General features: G+C 39.2%; 1 protein-coding gene and 1 pseudogene across 1 annotated transcript in view; one reads left to right on the top strand and one right to left on the bottom strand.

The window, feature by feature from the left end:
- The window catches only part of PDE4D (phosphodiesterase 4D), a 746,399-nt gene that overhangs the window by 58,775 nt on the left and 669,539 nt on the right, over nucleotides 1-18,085 (top strand). The gene's annotated exons all lie outside the window — the stretch shown is intronic.
- Nucleotides 2,020-2,396, bottom strand: LOC114220977 (cytochrome c oxidase subunit 6B1 pseudogene; annotated as a pseudogene).

Genomic DNA, 18,085 nt, shown 5'->3' with positions numbered 1-18,085 from the left:
ATAATTGTTTGTATTTCTTTGGTGTTGGTTGTGATCTCTCCTCTTTCATTCATGATTTTGTTGATTTGGGTCATTTCTCTTTGCTTTTGGATAAGTCTGGCCAGGGGTTTATCAATCTTGTTAATTCTTTCAAAGAACCAGCTCCTAGTTTCGTTGATCTGTTCTCCTGTTCTTTTGGTTTCTATTTCATTGATTTCTGCTCTGATCTTTATGATTTCTCTTCTCCTGCTGGGCTTAGGCTTTATTTGCTGTTCTTTCTCCAGCTCCTTTAGGTGTAGGGTTAGGTTGTGTATTTGAGACCTTTCTTGTTTCTTGAGGAAGGCTTGTACTGATATATACTTTCCTCTCGGGACTGCCTTTGCTGTATCCCAAAGATGTTGAACAGTTGTGTTTTCATTTTCATTGGTTTCCATGAATTTTTTAAATTCTTCTTTAATGTCCTCGTTTACCCATTCATTCTTTAGTAGGATGCTCTTTAGCCTCCATATATTTGAGTTCTTTCTGACTTTCCTCTTGTGATTGAGTTCTAGTTTCAAAGCATTGTGGTCTGAAATTATGCAGGGAATGATCCCAATCTTTGGTACCGGTTGAGACCTGATTTGTGACCTAGGATGTGGTCAATTCTGTAGAATGTTCCATGGGCACTAGAGAAGAATGTGTATTCTGTTGCTTTGGGATGGAATGTTCTGAATATGTCTGTGAAGTCCATTTGGTCCAGTGTTTCATTTAAAGTCTTTATTTCCTTGTTGATCTTTTGCTTAGGTGATCTGTCCATTTCAGTTAGGGGGGTGTTAAAGTCCCCCACTATTATTGTATTGTTGTCAATATGTTTCTTTGCTTTTGTTATTAATTGCCTTATATAATTGGCTGCTCCCACGTTAGGGGCATAGATATTTACAGTTGTTAGATCTTCTTGTTGGATAGACCCTTTAAGTGGGATATAGTGTCCTTCTTCATCTCTTATTACAGTCTTTGTTTTAAAATCTAATTTGTCTGATATAAGGATTGCCACCCCAGCTTTCTTTTGGTGTCCATTAGCATGGTCAATGGTTTTCCACCCCCTCACTTTCAATCTGGGGGTGTCTTTGGGTCTAAAATGGGTCTCTTGCAGACAGCATATTGATGGGTCTTGTTTTTTAATCCAATCTGATAGCCTGTGTCTTTTGATTGGGGCATTTAGCCCATTTACATTCAGGGTAACTATTGAAAGGTATGAATTTAGTGCCATTGTATTGCTTGTAAGGTGACTGTTACTGTATGTTGTCTGTGTTACTTTGTGGTCTATGTTAGTTTTAGGCTCTCCCTTTGCTTAGAGGACCCCTTTCAATATTTCTTGGAGGGCTGGTTTTGTGTTTGCAAATTCCTTTAGTTTTTGTTTGCCCTGGAAGCTTTTTATCTCTCCTTCAATTTTCAGTGATAGCCTAGCTGGATATAGTATTCTTGGCTGCATATTTTTCTCGTTTAGTGCTCTGAAGATATCATGCCAGTCCTTTCTGGCCTGCCAGGTCTCTGTGGATAGGTCTGTTGCCAATCTAATGTTTCTACCATTGTAGGTTACATATCTGTTCTCCCAAGCCGCTTTCAGGATTTTCTCTTTGTCGCTGAGACTCGTAAGGTTTACTATTAGATGTCGGGGTGTTGACCTCTTTTTATTGATTTTGAGAGGGGTTCTTTGTGCCTCCTGGATTTTGATGCCTGTTTCCTTCCCCACATTAGGGAAGTTCTCTGCTATTATTTGCTCCAATATATCTTCTGCCCCTCTGTCTCTTTCTTCTTCTTCTGGGATCCCAATTTTTCTAATGTTGTTTCGTCTTATTGTATCACTTATCTCTCGAATTCTGCCCTCGTGATCCTATAGCTGTTTCTCTCTCTTTTTCTCAGCCTCTTTATTTTCCATCATTTGGTCTTCTATATCGCTGATTCTCTCTTCTGCCTCATTTATCCTAGCAGTTAGTGCCCCCATTTTTTTTTTTTTTTTTACACTTTTCCAATGAGTATTTATTATTAGTTAATCCATGATTCAGAATCCCAGGGTGGGGATCACCATGCACCCAGGTCCCCCTTCACCTCCCTGGGAGAAGGAGGGAGGACAGAGGAGAGGTGGGTGAAGCCAGTTCAGATCTTCCCAGGAAATGTGCCTTCTGCCCGCCGGTCGTCCCAGGCTGATACCCAGGATATGGGGTAGAGGGACTTGTACACACGACGGTACCATTTGCACACGGAGACATCACCCCCTTTAGCAGTCATTGCCTTCTCACAGAGGTGGAAGTCCAGGTAGTTCTGCCAGCAGTTCCTGGTCTGGTTCTGGTTGGGGAAGTGGCTGTCAAAAGGGGCGGTCTGGTAGTTCCTGATTTTGGTCTTGATGTCTTCTGCCATGGTGCTGATTCTAAACACACCACAGCAGCACCTCGCAGCTCAATCAGTGCCCCCATTTTTTATTGCACCTCATTAATAGCCTTTTTGATTTCGACTTGGTTAGATTTTAGTTCTTTTATTTCTCCAGAAAGGGTTTCTCTAATAACTTCCACACTTTTTTCAAGCCCAGCTAGTATCTTTAAAGTCATGATTCTGAACTCTAGGTCCGACATCATACTAATGTCCATATTGAGTAGGTCCCTGGCAGACGGTACTACCTCTTGTTCTTTTTGCTGAGGTGACTTTTTTCATTTTGTCATTTTGTCCAGAGGAGAAGAGATGAATGAGAGAACAGAATGCTAACAGGTTAACAACGTCTCCAGCAAATATACTCTATACAAATCAGAAAAGACCTGAAACCAGGGGACAAGAAAGGGAAAGAAAGAAGAGAAAAAAAAAAAAAAAAGGAAAAAGAAAAAGATAAAAACAAACAAAAACAGAACAAAAGAAAACAAAACAGAATATGATCAAATATGATCAGGCTAGTGCAGAGATCAGTGCCACATACTAGCTTTTGGGCATATTTTGGTCTGTTAGAAGAAAGTGCCTGCTAAAATTTTAAAGGAAGAAAGACATAATGTACAAAATAAGGGTTGATACAATGAAGGGATGGCAGATGACTGTAAAGATGAAAATTATAAAAGATTTTATAAAAGGAATTGGTAAGAAGTTGTTTTTAAAAAGAAGATTTAAAAAGAAAAAGAAAAAAGAAAAAAAAGGAAAAAAGGGAGAGAATGTGATCAGGCAGGAGAATAGAACAAAGCCATATGCTAGTGATTTAGGGTATATTTTGATCTGTTAGAAGAAATTGTATCTCAAAATTTTAAAGAGAGAACAACTTATATATATATGCCAAAAATAAGGGTAACTACTATGAAGGGATAAAAAATATGACTCTAAAAATGAAAAATAAAATGTTTTTTTTTAAAAAAGGGATTGATAAGATGTTGTTTGAAAAAGGGAAAAAGAAAAATTCAAAAAAAAAACCAGTTAAAAAATTAACTTTGAAAAACTAATGAATTATGGTAAAAAAGCCATGAATTCTATGTGCAGTATTCCCCTAGCGCTGGAGTTCTCCCGTTCTCCTTGATCGGTAAACTTGGTCTTGGCTTGCTGGCTGTTCGTGCTGATCTTCTGGGGGAGGGGCCTGTTGCTGTGGTTCCCAAATGTCTTTGCCGGAGGCGTAATTGCCCTGCCCTTGTCGGTCCGGGCTAAGCAGGCTGCTCCGGTTTGCTCTCAGGAGCTTTTGTTCCCTGCAAGCTCTCGGTACAGCTTTGGAGGACCAGGGTGAAAATGGTGGCCTCCCAATCTCCGTCCGGAGGAGCTGAGAACTCGGGGCCCCGCTCCTCAGTGCGCCCCCAGAGAAAAGCAGTCACTCCCGTCTCCCCGGTCTCTGGCCGCACTGCGTGCTCACCCGGCCTGTGACCGATCGTTTCTATCTCTGGCTCCTGACTTGGTGTGGAGTCTCCAAACCCAGCAGATCCCTGCGGTGCGCTTCTGCGCCGCTCCTCCCGGGGGAGGAAGGGGAGTCTCCCCGGATCTGTCCTTGTTGGGTCCCTGCTGCAGGAGCAGTGGCCCGACTGGGCCGCGGATCACAGTTTATGGCCACCCCGAGCTGAGAGCCCGCGCCTCGGCTCCGTCTCTGCAGCCGGCTTCCCCGCTCCGATACCTGGGGGCTCTGCTGCACTCAGGCACCCCCGGTCTTTCTGTGACCCCGAGGGTCCTGAGATCACACTGTCCCGCGAGGGTTCCACCCCCCGCTTAGCCAACTGCAGCGACGTCCCTCAGCGGAGCCGACTTCTAAAAGTTCCGATTTTGTGCTCCGATTTCTAGCACTTGCCAGAAGCGGCCGACGGAGGCCCCCTTCCCCACCGTCTATCCTCCCGAATATCGGCTCGGATTCACTTCTCCGCACCTCCTACCTTCCAGAAAGTGGTCGCTTTTCTGTTTAGAGTGTTGTTACTCTTCTTATCTTCGATCTCCTGTTGAGTTCATAGGTGTTCAGAATGGTTTGATCCCTATTCAGCTGAATTCCTGAGACCAGACAAAATCCAGATCTCCTACTCCTCCGCCATCTTGCTCCGCCCCCCCCGCCTGTGCCCTTTTTAACAACTCCTTTCTCATCCTGTAGCTTCTTAAAAAAAAAAAAAGTAAAACAAAAATAAAAGCAAAAACAAAACAACTACTACCTGTTTTTAATTTCTTTCGGTTGATTTGATTGTGTAATAATTACTTAGCTATTATAAATTCATTTTATTTGGCTCACTATGCTCTGTTTATGCTGTAAGTTTTCAGTCTCCCTGTAATAAGCTAATTAGGTTAGATTATTTGTGGAACCATTGTTTTTACAAGTTTCTCTTAGAGACACTTATAAAACTGTGGTTACATATGATTATGCAAAAATAATTTTATGGATACAATAGGTAGATTTAAAAAATATTAAAAATACAAAAATTCAAAGATTAATATAAACACACATTTAGACCATTTAAAATCAGATTTTTAGCATTTTGTCATACTTATTTTATATTTAAAAGTTATACATAATGTTGAAATTCTTTTTATTCTGCATCCTGATCCAATTACCCTTACAAAATCAACCGCGATCATGTAATTAATATGTATACTACCTACTCAGTTTTATGTTGCTTTTACACACACACACATACAATATTGTATAGTATCTTAAATATGGTTTTAAATTTTACAGAAATTACATATCATGAAAGTATCTTCAACATGCTTCTTTCACTCAACAGAATTTTTTTTTCTCCAGTCCATGACTATACACTCTTTTACTTGTCTGTGCCTTATTGGTGGTTATTTAGATCATTTTAAACTTTTTCATATCAAAAAGAGTGTCCTGGAACATACTAATGAAAGTGAGGAGAATTGTCTGTGTCCTTCTCAGAGATAATCTCAAGCAAAGAGGACTGTGCTGTCAATGAATATGTGTGAAATGAATAAATGAATGACTATCGCCGTGATCGTCAGTGTTTGCTTGTGCACATGTGAGAAGTTGCTCTGAGGGACCTGACCAGAAGTGGAATTGCTGGGTCTTAGAGTCAATAGGATTACTGATTACACTATATAATGTTCAATTACACTCTGAAATATCTCCGTTCACCACCCCCCGCCATAGTCAGCCTGTGGCGGTTATCTGTTTGTCACAATGTCACAGTACCATTCTATCAGATATTTTGAAATACCCATTTGTTAGATGAGAGTTTTGTCCTTATTATTTTAATTATTTACCTTTTTTGCAAACACAGTGGTATATCTTTTCATTAATCATTTTTGTCCTGTGAGCTATTGCGTCTGATTTAAGCAGGACTATTATAACTTTGTTATATCTCCTTAAAATATATTCTTATGTCACAGAAGGACTAAATGCAGATTGACAATATCCATGCCAAACTATTTGCAGTTTAAATTCTTAGATGATAAACAGCTTTAATCACTAAATATCTCACAGTGTACAGTAAAATATTAATACTGAACTAGTCACTCAAAAACTCTTTAAACAATTATCATCCTTCTTTACCTATGATAATTATAACTTCAAATATAGATTATGATACTATGTCTCTGAAAATAAAAGTCTTGTCCACTAATTTTATTATACCCGGAGCATAAATCTTAGGCCCTTGCTCAGAACCTCAGTCTCCTAGTTTCAGTAATTGTGAAATTAATTTTATGTACAGTTCTTTACCCAAAGGATACAAAAATACTGATTCGAAGGGGCACAAGCACCTTGATGTTTATGGTAGCATTATCAGCAATAGCCAAATTATGGTAAGAGCCCAAATGTCCATCAGCTGATGAATGGATAGATAAGATGTGGGATATATATGCAATGGAATATTACTCAACCATCAAAAGAATAAAATCTTGCCATTTGCAATGACAGGATGGAGCAAGAGAGTATTATGCCAAGGGAAATAAGCCAATCAGAGAAAGACAAATATCATATGATTTTACTCATGTATGGAATGTTTTTAAAAGATTTTATTTATTTGTTTGAAAAGAGCAAGAGTGAGAGAATGAGAGAGCACAAGCTGGAGAGTGGGGAGGGGCAGAGGGAGAGGGAGAAGCAGACCTCCCACCGAGCAGGAGCAAAACATGGGGCTCAATCTCAGGACCCTGGGATCATGACCTGAGCCAAAGGCAGACACTTAACCAACTGAGCCACCCAGGAACCTCTCGTATGTGGAATTTAAGAAACAAAGCTGATGAACATAGGGGACTGAAAAAAAAAAAAAGTGAGCACAGCAAACCATAAAATAGACTCTTAACTATAGAGAACAACCTGAGGATTGCTGGAGGGGAGGTAGGTGGGGGAAGGAGTAGACGGATAATGGTTGTTAAGGAGGGCACTTGTTTTGATGAGCGTTGGGTGTTGTATGTAAGTGATGAATCACTAAATTCTACTCCTGAAACTGATATTACACTATGTATTAACTAGCTAGAATTTAAATGAAAACTTAAAAAAAGTTATGTACTGTTCTTTGACGGTTAAACTTACTCTGTTAACGGCCATAGAGCAAATACATACTGATGCTATTATATTTTTAAAATTAGGGGTGCCTGGGTGGCTCAGTTTGTTAAACATCTGGTTCAGGTCATGATCCCAGTGTCCTGGAATCAAGCTCTGTATCAGGCTCCCTGCTCAGTGGGGAGTGTTCTTATCCCTCTCCCTCTGCCCCTCCCCCCAACTTGTACTCTCTCTCTCACTCATTCTTTCTCAAATAGATAAATAAAATCTTTAAAAAAATAAAATTAGTTAAAGCCCATTGGACAGTGTATCAGTCTTTATCAGAGCTTATTGGGCAGGATAAATTCAATAGGTTAATATCCTATTATAATCCATAGCAGCACTAGTAAGTTTTAAATGAGCAACATAAAAAAACTTCGAATTTTCTTTAAAAAACTTAGGTAACTTTAATTGTTACTTATATATTTGTATTAATGCAGTTCTCTGATATGTAAACACTGAGAGGGAAGGGGAGGAAGGGTTGAGGCAGACAGACAAAAACAGACAAAATGAGATCATTGAGGCTGTAAAGACAGAAAAAGATTATGAGACTATGGAAAGAGAATGAGTATAGTGGAAATAGATGGAGTTGGAGACGATGAGGACTTTATTGTTCATTACTTATATTCTACCCAGGAAAACTTAGTTTGTTACGACTTTTGGCTCCTGGTAACAGTTTATACCCTACAAGCAGTAGGAAAAATATTTCTATACTGACTATTGTTAAAGCAGGTCCAGGTAACAGAAGTCAAATTCAGAGTCACTGGAGAAAACTTTCAGAAAAACCTGATGAAAATGTACTTGACTTTGATGATATAATTGATGAAGAACAGTGCAGTCCAATATGAGCACTCATGACAGATTCCACAAACAATCGTAAGCGTCCCTTCTCTGTTTCTTCTTCTTTACCCAAGATAATTTCGTGAGAACTGCTAATGAATAAAACTTCAACATTATGTCAGCTTTGTAAGCATTTCTCTAAACTATTCTCCATGGTTGCGATACTGCAAGAAGTGATGTATCCATAATATCCAAAAGAAGGAAGATGTATAGTGTATGAATAGTATGTTATCAATTAAAAATCTCTGGAATAATTCTGTACTGACAGTGATGAAGACATGAGAACAGAGCTTGTATTAGGTTAAGAAACAAACTAGAAAGTATGGGTAGGTAGTAGCAAGTTGTTCACAGTCCATTCTGATTGTGATTCCCTGCCAGCTTTTAAGTAGAGCCTCACCCAGAGCAGTTTCCACCAAGTGGGGGAGAAAAATGCAGACAATTTTAAGGTAGTGGAGAGATTATAAGAAAGTATGATGAAAGAATTGAAAGGTTATGCAACAGAAGAGTATTTACAGCCTGGCTAAATAAATGAATGGACATATTCATTTTTCTATTTTTAAATAAAATTTAAATTATTTTTACTTGATTTTTATTTAGTTACTTTATTTTTAAAAGAGAATAAACGCTTCAAGGGAAAGAGAATTAAGGGGTGATACTAAGAGCAATTATGAGAATTACTGGGACAAAATAAAGATTTCTTATCAGGGGCACCTGGGTGGCTCAGTCGTTAAGCGTCTGCCTTCAGCTCGGGTCGTGATCCCAGGGTCCTGGGATCAAGCCCTGCATCGGGCTCCCTGCTTCGTGGGAAGCCTGCTTCTCCCTCTCCCACTCCCCCCTGCTTGTGTTCCCTCTCTCACTATGTCTCTCTCTGTCGAATAAATAAATAAAATCTTAAAAAAAAAAAGATTTCTTATCAAGAAGAATTTCCTGGGAGTATAATCTGTCAGAATGCAGAACTTTCCAAATATAGTTAATAAGGCTTGTCATAAAAAAAATAAAAAGAATTTCCTTAAGACATATGAAGATTGGTAAGACACCCATAGAAAAGAGTCAGCGTGAGAGACATTCCGTGTACTGCAGAGGAAAAGCAGAGTGGGACTACTGTATCTTCTCATCTGTAACTCTTACTAGAGAACATACTACAGAACCCTCTGAGAGGCAGTAGATCTAAGTGCTAATAGATTCTGACTTGACGTTTCTGCCCATGATTAGCTGTGAGCAACTGCGAATTACGTCAGCTTTCTACATCTTAGTTTCCTGGTCTGGAAAATAGGGTACCTTAATAGGCTATTATTGTCAATTATAAATTCTGTAAAAATCTTAGCTGATGCCTGGGGCTGTCAGCCCCCCTACCTACCCACGGTGGGTAGCTGTTGGTTAACCCGTTGCTTTAGGAGGTAATTGAAAGTAAGAGCTGTGACTTTAAAATATAAAAATAATCAGAATAGAAATATTGATGAGAAATTTTGCTTTCTCCCAAAAGCAGTGTTAGAACTACACAGTTGGAATATTTTCCTCACAAAAGTTAATCGAAATACGACATTCATAGAATTTACAATAACAGTGTATCATTAGACTGGGTCTTATGACTTCATTTTAAAGAATGACATTAAGTTAAATATTATCTTTTGTTACTTTAGATTAACCTTTTCTCTCCCGTTATAAGAAAATGCAGAATTGGGGCACCTGGGTGGTTCAGTCGGTTGAGTGTCTGCCTTCGGCTGAGGTCATGATCCCAGGGTCCTGGGATGGAGTATCAGGTCAGGCCCCCTGTGCCACGGGGACCCTGCTTCCCTCTCTGCCTCTGTCTCTCTGTCTCTGTCTCTGCTTCTCAAGAATAAATAAATAAAATCTTTAAAAAATAAGAAAATGTAGAATTGTGTTACTGAGACTTGGAGAAATTGGGGTGTAATAGGCATCCTCATTGAATTATTACGTGCTCAGTTTAGAGTTCTGCCTTTGCAAGAATCCCCACATTTTATTTTGGATAAAGAGTAAGTTCTCTCTAGGAATGGCGGTTTCAGAAGCCTTTGTTGTTTCTTCTATCATATTTTAAATGAAGGTTTTCCTACTTTCCTGCCTCTCCTGCTAGGTATAAGCCCCTCCTGCACTTTTAAGCTAAACTGACAAGGTCCCCTCTTGGTGGTAAAACTCAGCTGACTTCTCCACAAAATCGCTCTTGCCTTCTGCCTGTCTCGGGCCCCCACGTGAATTCTTCCCGTTTCTGTCAGTACTGAGCCAGCACAGCTCTGCTCATTTTGTAATTGTTTATATACTTGTGACGTGTTTGCATGCATGTATTTACCCTATCCCATCCAGATTCGGAAGCTCTCAAGGAGACAAAGCACATCCTCTCTTTCCCTAGTAATCCACAAAGCACTCAGTGCCATGCTGTGCCCACAGAAGGGACTGGGTAAACCCACTGCAGTTGACTGGAGCCTCCCCCGCCGGCCCCAATTCCCGGAGGTGGTCTTCAGCAGAGCTCTGGCTAAAGTAATTGAAGCTTGGGATGTGTATTATCATTATGCTAATGGTTATTACTTCCTTTATTTTTGAAGAAATGGTTGTTGGGATCCAAGCTAACTGTGTGATTTTCTGTATTCCGCTGAGCAACGCTCAATTAGAAGCTGCTGCTCAGTCTTCTGCTCTCCTAGGTCACCCTTCTCTCCCCAGAAGGATGAGAGGAAGTTGCAGTATTTACACTGAGATGGATGAGCCTTGAGCACTTGAGTCCTGGGGCTGCTTCTGGACTAATGCTTCTGTTCAGTTTCTCCCAGAGTTTTCAACAAAAGCTGTCAGAAACCAAATTTGTGTCTGAAGAGCAACTTCATCTATGATTTCCCTTTCTTTCTCTACTCCCTGCCGTGTTTCCTGCTATCTGGAAACTTCTCAGCCGAGTTTGCCAAGACTCTTGGCACCAATAGTTCTTTTCCTCTCTCAAATTCTATATTCTTCCTTGGCATGTTAGTTTGTTTTTCAGGAAACTCTATTTTCATAAAACTACCCAGGAATCGGTGTTAGGCTTTCTGAAGTGAAATAACTTCAAAGCATGTGTTTCAGCAAAAGAGGAGCCTTTTTTTTTTTTTTTCCCCTGGAAGAATTCAGATTTTCTGTTTATGGAGAAGAGTTCCTAGGAAGTTTGGCTTAGCTGGAAGTATTAAACACATTTACTTATTTCCTCAATATTAATTTTTCTTCCTGGGTCTGCAGGGGTAAAGGTTAGTAGTTAAGGGCTCTGATCCTGGTTCAGACTCTAGCTTTGCCATTTTAGGGAAGTTCCTTTTCTTCCGTGGATTTCCACTTCCTCCTATATAAAATGATGAGTACAGGGCGCCTGGGTGGCTCAGTTGGTTAAGCGACTGCCTTCGGCTCGGGTCGTGATCCTGGAGTCCCGGGATCGAGTCCCATATCGGGTTCCCTGCTTGGCAGGGAGTCTGCTTCTCCCTCTGACCCTCCCCTCTCTCATGTGTTCTCTCTCTCTCTCTCATTCTCTCCCTCAAATAAATAAATAATAAAAAAAATGATGAGTACAGTGGGCAGATGAAAGTGTTGCTCTTTAAAGCACCTTTGGAGGGCGATTGGGTGGCTCAGTTGGTTAAGCGACTGCCTTCAGCTCAGGTCATGATCCTGGAGTCCCAGGATTGAGTCCCTCATCAGGCTCCCTGCTCAGCAGGGAGTCTGCTTCTCCCTCTGACCTTCCCCCTCTCGTGCTCTGTCACTCTCTCTCTCTCAAATAAATAAATAGTATCTTTAAAAAGAAAATAAAGCCCCTTTGGAGACTAAAATGCTATGATTCTACCATTGAATTCATAGCTTTTCAATACCAGACAAGACCTAGCATTAGTGTTGATGAATACATATTTGGGGATATTCTTGATTAAAAAAAGAGAGAGAGAGAATCCAGTGAAAAATGAAGACTTCTGGGCCAATGCTGTTGACTTATAGTCAGGATGACTTTCATGTCCTAAGTAGATGCAAGCGGAACATTCATTAATTGAGGCTTAGGTAATACCTCTTTTGTCAAGATTAATCACTTATTTTTAAATTAGTCATTGTGGATTGACATAGCCAGTCTGACCCTTTATAGCTCTGAGGTTCTTTTTGGTGAATAACATAGTCTGCACTAATGAGAAGAGAATAATGTACATAGGTCTTCTCTCCATAACCAAGTCATCAAGAATAATGTAATAACCGAAAGCAAATCTCAAATGGAATTGTGACTGATGGGCAAGCTATTGCTATCAAGGAGGTACAAACTGTCATACAGCCTATTTTCATAAGCTCCATATACTCCCAGCTCTCTGTCCCTTAGACATTATGATAAGTGTCTTACATGCAGTGTTCATGCCAGACTGGTATGACAGTGTTCTTGAGGCAGGATTACCTGCCTCTCTGGTCAGAATTAGGTGACAGATTCCACTTAAAGTGACAGGACACAAGACCCACTTAGAGTCCCAGGCTTAGGACACCATTTAGATCCCTGTTTCTCTGTTCATCAGTACCTTTACTGCTGACTATTCATCAGCAGTAAAGGTGCACATTTTTTCTTGAACACCACTCAGTATGAAAATGACTTTTTAAAAAGATTATTTATTTATTTTAGAGAGAGAGAGTGTGTGAGCAGCGGGAGTGGCAGAGAGAAAGAGAGAGAGAATCCCAAACAGACTTCACACAGAGTGTGGAGCCCGACATGGGGCTCAATCCCAGAACCCTGAGATTGTGATCTAAACTGAAATCAAGAGTCAGATGCCTAAGTGACTGAGCCACCCAGGTGCCCCTGAAAATGACTTTTAAAGTCCATTATGTGAATTAACAAATCTTTTAGTTGTAGCTCAAATTAACAAATAGTTCATGCTTTTGTGGAATAGCCATATTTGGAGTGGAGACCACATTAAGATTTTTCAGATGTCAAGAATGCCCCTAAGATGAAAAATAAAACCATCTCTGTCTGTGTTTCTCTATTTCACACGTGTGTGTGTGTGTGTGTGTGTGTGTGTGTGTGTGTGTGTTGAAATACTTTTAGATATGTTATTTCAGGCTATATAACAACATGATAAAAATTTCTAGTAGTACCAAGGATGGTGTCTCTGTTTAGAAATAAAACTACTAATTTTACATAACTTGAAGAAATAGTCAATGAATATAAAAACATGTACATGTAGCTAAACACCTTTTATTTTACATAAATAAGAACATGTAATAATTACTGTATGCATCTTAGGTTGTTTTTTAACAAATTCCTCTGAATATCTTTCTATAGCAGCATATAGAAAGCAACTCTTTTCTTCAATATATTTATGTGAGAATATATTTTATAATTTATAAATTATATTTTATCATTTCCAAAAGAGTCCATGTTTGTTACAAAATCCATGTCCAATGTAGTGTATTCTTCACTAGAGTCACAGATTGATCATAATCATGTGATTACTCCATTTTTGAAAATATTAGGTCTAATTTAAACTGATAAATTCTATTATTCATGAGACCATAGGTTGGCAAGCTTTTTTTTTTTTTTTTAAGTAAAGGGCCAAATTAGTAAATATTTTAGGCTTTGGGGGCCATAAGGCTTCTGCCACAACTACTCATATCTGTCATCATAGCATGAAAGCAGCCATGGCAATATGTAAACTAATGAGTGTGGCTGTATTTCAATAAAATCTTATTTCAGAAACAGGCTACAGGCTTGATTTGGCCTGAGGGCCAGAGTTTGCTGAGCCCTACAACTAGACCAACATCTGGAAGTGACCAACTTGTGAATGAGTTTCCCCAAAATTGGGAGTTTCTTAAAGGCAGGGACTGTATCTTATCATCTCCAATTCTCCCCAGTACCCAGGTGAACAGTAATTCAACAAATGGTTTTTGAATTAAAGAATTCATTCCCAGAAGAGGTGTAAAATCAACCCATTGTTTTACCATTTGCTTTCCCTGAACATGAGCTATGTTGTTTGTAACTGAAGACGGTTCTATTGCAGTCTCTGGCTCTGTCTTACCCTCATGTATAGCTCAGGAGTTGTACAGGCTCTAAAAATATGTTACTAATCATAACAGAACTGTTTCATCAAGAGATAGAAAATAAGTCCTCTAGCAAAGCTGAGGTGCTGCTTCATGCAGTTAGTTTCGGCTGTCTTGCTGATGTTCTGTTATAAAGCTTTACTGGGTACCATGTATATATTGCTGTTATCATTTGAAGTTTTTCATTATGATTGATCCAATTTGTTTTTTGTTGTCCATAATCAAAAATAATTGAGAATCACTGTTATGCTTACTGTCTTCTTTAGGTTTGAGAAATCCACTCTGTAATATTTATTTAGAGCCATTAATGTATCAAATAAGTATATGTGTATATTAAGGAGAAACAGCTGGAACAACGACCTGTATCTCTATATAATACAATTTTGTGCTCTGCCTAGCACCATCCCTAGCTGTACCTTACTGAAAATATCTGTATAAATGTGAATTACATCTTCTGAACAAATGATGCATTCTAGAGTTCATTTCTTCCTAAACTACGAAGCGCCATTCATAAATAAGTTGGTAAGCTCCCTGAAACCTCTGTAAGCCACAGTGAAAGAAAAATCTAAGTCAGGTAGAGCTGTGTTTATTCTAGCCTAGAAGAGAGATATTTCTAGTTCTCACTCTTGATAGCCTTGTAACTTGAGCACAGAATGTCAGGATTCCATTACTTTAGCTCTTCGGTTCAATCACATTGTTTCTGATAGCCTAGCCTTTAATTGTTTGAATTCCTATTTTTGCTCAAGAAGGTGGGCCTGTGCCAGGTTAGTTAGCGTTAAGCTACCGGCTGAAAAGGTTGTCATTGATCCCTGTGTCCAACCCAGTCACTTCCTGATCTAAAGCACTCAAACCAAGTGGAGCACAAATAACCATGAAATCCTCGCTGGCCACGCCTTTCCCTAGGTCCAAGAGAAGCTTCAGAAAAAAGAACAGAAATGAACTTTTATAAAGGGATTAGCTTGGGCGAGGAACATTAGTCAGAGCCAAGTAAATAGAACTTGAGAACCCGCTTGGCTGGCCTTCAAGGCACTGGTATCTTTGGGGATTTCAGGGTCTGTATTTCATTTCTGCAGATTTATAAACATGGCACACCTTTGGAAGGGTTCCAGAGGTCCAGTACAGGTCTAGAGATGCATCAACCAAAGATGTATCAGATTTAGTCTCCAGAATTATACTAGGAGGTTGGCAGTACTGTTATCTTCATTTTGCCACTTGCTCAACTTCTTGCAGCCTGGATTCAAATATACACCGTTTAACTCCAAGCACTGACTTTTTTTTTTTTTTTTTTTTAAGATTTTCCTTATTTATTTGACAGACAGTGAGAGAGGGAACACAGGCAGGGGGAGTGGGAGAGGGAGATGCAGACTCCCTGCTGAGCAGGAACCCCCCCCCCCCCGATGTGGGACTCTATCCCAGGACCCTGAAATCATGACCTGAGCCGAAGGCAGACACTTAATGACTGAGCCACCCAGGCATTCCAAGTACTGACTTTTTAACATCGGGCTACAATTCCCCATTTTGAAGAGTTGATCCCACAAAAGATAAGTAGCGATCCCTGGATTGCTGGGCCAAGCATTAGCCTATCAGATTGCTGGGAACAATAAATGCCATAATGTATGTCTACTGCTGTGTACAGTTTCTGGCACAACATTAAGCAGTGGATCAAATGTTAACTGTTAATATTAATAATCCAGATAGGCTTTGGGCAAATTTGAAGGAAAAGTCTTCTTAATTTTATTTAAATAATGTGCTAAAAGTATCTAATTTTATTAGTATTGTTGTTAAACCAAAAACTCAGCATGCAAGACGACATATGTACTGTAGTCTAAGAAAACTGTTTTGGTTCCTCTTTTTAAAGCTTTGAACTGAGAAAAAAAAATAGCTTTCAGTGGTTGAAAAGGGAGAAGTGTAGACAAAAAGAGACTTTTTGTTTGCCTTCCTACTTTCAACTTTATCTTCAGAACCTTCTCCTGGCTGGGTCTGGGTCTTCCTTGGTTTATGGAAGGTGGCAAGAAAAGTCCTAGAATGTTTTGTTTGTTTGTAATCAACATGACAAATGATGGGCCCTTACATGGAGGCCCTGGATAAGAGTCTGGCTGCTCAAGCAGGGGAAAACCTGTGGGAGCAATTATTTCTGGTCCCCCTTATCAAGCTCAGAACAATCTTTCCTTTACTATACTCATGTCACATGACCACAGTCCATATTAAATGCCCCCCTCCCCAAACAAAAATCTCTTACAGAAACAGCTGTGTTCAATATACAGCCAGTTTACTCTGGCAAATTGCTAGAAATGGAAAAGTTTCCATTTCTTTTTGTGTTTATTCTTGATAGTTGTCTTGTAAAAACTGCCTTTTGTAAATAAGGAAAGCCTGGTTTTAAACAGCTTTGACTAATATCTGTAGTTGGAGTATGAAGTTCTACAAAGTTTTCAAAAATTAAGATGAATCTGACGGAAAGACATGTATGTAACACAGAAAATATTTTGAAGTATCTCGCTCCCATAGTTCCATTTTTTCCATCTTGTCTGTAAACTGGATTTTGTCAGTCTAAAACCTGAGAGAGATCATTTAAGCCCAGAGTTGGATCTCACTGAAGGCCTTGCTCACGGGCACCACACTGTCTTTGTGTAAATGTTCATTGCTGGTGCATAACTAGAGTGGGGGAAAAATTAGTTTTTCAAATACCAGGAAATACTCAACAGTTAATCACCCTGGGTTTCTGAGTTGTAGCGAAGCAACGCAGTGGATTAGTAGATTCTCTGAATAGGAACTTAACTTTGCTCTCTCTGATTTCTCCATGCACATTGCTGGGAACTCTTGAAGTTCTCAGTCAACATTGAAGAATTGAAAAAGAATCCACAAAATTCAGATGACAGTATTAGCTAGGTGTGCCCTTAAGCAGAAGTCTGTCCCATGGCAAAAATATTAGGTGATTAGGGAATGGAATAACTACTACAGACAGCCAAGATCTCATTAAATATGGCACATTAATTATAATAAATGAACATTTGGTGCTTGGAAGAATGAGTTTTGCAAAGTATCCAAATTAATGCCAGGGAGTAGCCTAGGCCTTGGGTTGATGAGAGTCCTCTGCTTTCAGTTTAATGAACAGGGCTTTTGTTTTTCTTGTTTGTGTTATTAAGTAAGACTTGTTAACTTGTCACCTATGTAATACTGTGTGAGTTTGACTAAATAAAGGTAAAATCTCAGATATGTTCCATAGTGTTGACAATGACAATGTTTATTTGTAAATTGTAATTTGCAAATTGTAATTTGCCGAGGGGTCATCTCTTTCATTTCTTCTTGAAATATTTTTCTTCATCCAAATTTTTCTGGATAGAGGCCAAGTGTTCAATTTCCTGTTGTGTAATATAATCTCTGTCTCTTTCACTCCCCAGCTTGGCATCAGGGACGTATAAATGAAATTCTCTCAGTACCCTCAGTCCCTGTCCCTATAGCAGATAATTACGAGATACTAAAACAATGTTTAATGAATTTCTCCTGAAAGTATGTTTCTCACTTCAAGTCATTCATGCAGACATTGAAGAGGACAGACAGAGCTCTGCTGATCACCACTAGCAGACCTCTCTCTAGTAGACCTCAACACTTCAATCTGTACTCTTTGGTTACAGTTCTTCAAACAGTTACTAATCTAGCTAATTGTAACCAGTTGAACAACTGAACCCAAAGGGTGCAAAGTGGTAACATTTCATTGAGAAGTCAGCTGGGAACAAAGAAAACACTGCCAGATTCCCTTTCAGTATGCCAAGGGAAAATTCCTTCTCAAATAGAAGCTACAGTGGTGCCTCTTTGAATTATCGTTAATTTGTAATGCTGTATAAGCTCACACGTACCAGCCACCAGCCATTCTTGTGGTGAGGCTTATTTGAAGTGTAATGTGCTGCCACCATAGAAAGTGATACTATGTGTTAATTATTGTCTGAAAATAACCAAGGATATGAACAATAAAAAGTTTTGTTTTTTTTTTTTAAATAAGGCCTGGTTCTTTTATTGATAGTTCTGTCTCTGGACTTAAGTGAGATATGCGATGTGAGATGTAAAATCTGATGTGAAATAGTCATTTGCAGTTTATAGGAGGGAATGTCTCCATGTACACTTGTGGTCAAGAGCAAGAAGCTTTTAGATGACTATTCTATTTTGGAATAAGTATCCAAAACAAGTTTCTTACTCTTGATGTCACACCGTATTCACAAAACATTATGGTAAAGCTATTATTCATTGTCTCAGAATGTTTTCGCTATGAGGACCCAGGGAACATTT

This window comes from Eumetopias jubatus, unplaced genomic scaffold, assembly GCF_037043125.1.
Source record: "Eumetopias jubatus isolate StellerSeaLion01/CBP00866 unplaced genomic scaffold, mEumJub1_p1.0 scaffold_5, whole genome shotgun sequence".
In the NCBI taxonomy this organism is placed as follows: domain Eukaryota; kingdom Metazoa; phylum Chordata; class Mammalia; order Carnivora; family Otariidae; genus Eumetopias; species Eumetopias jubatus.
Note: the sequence above shows the minus strand (reverse complement) of the source record. Positions and strands in the feature narration are given on the sequence as shown.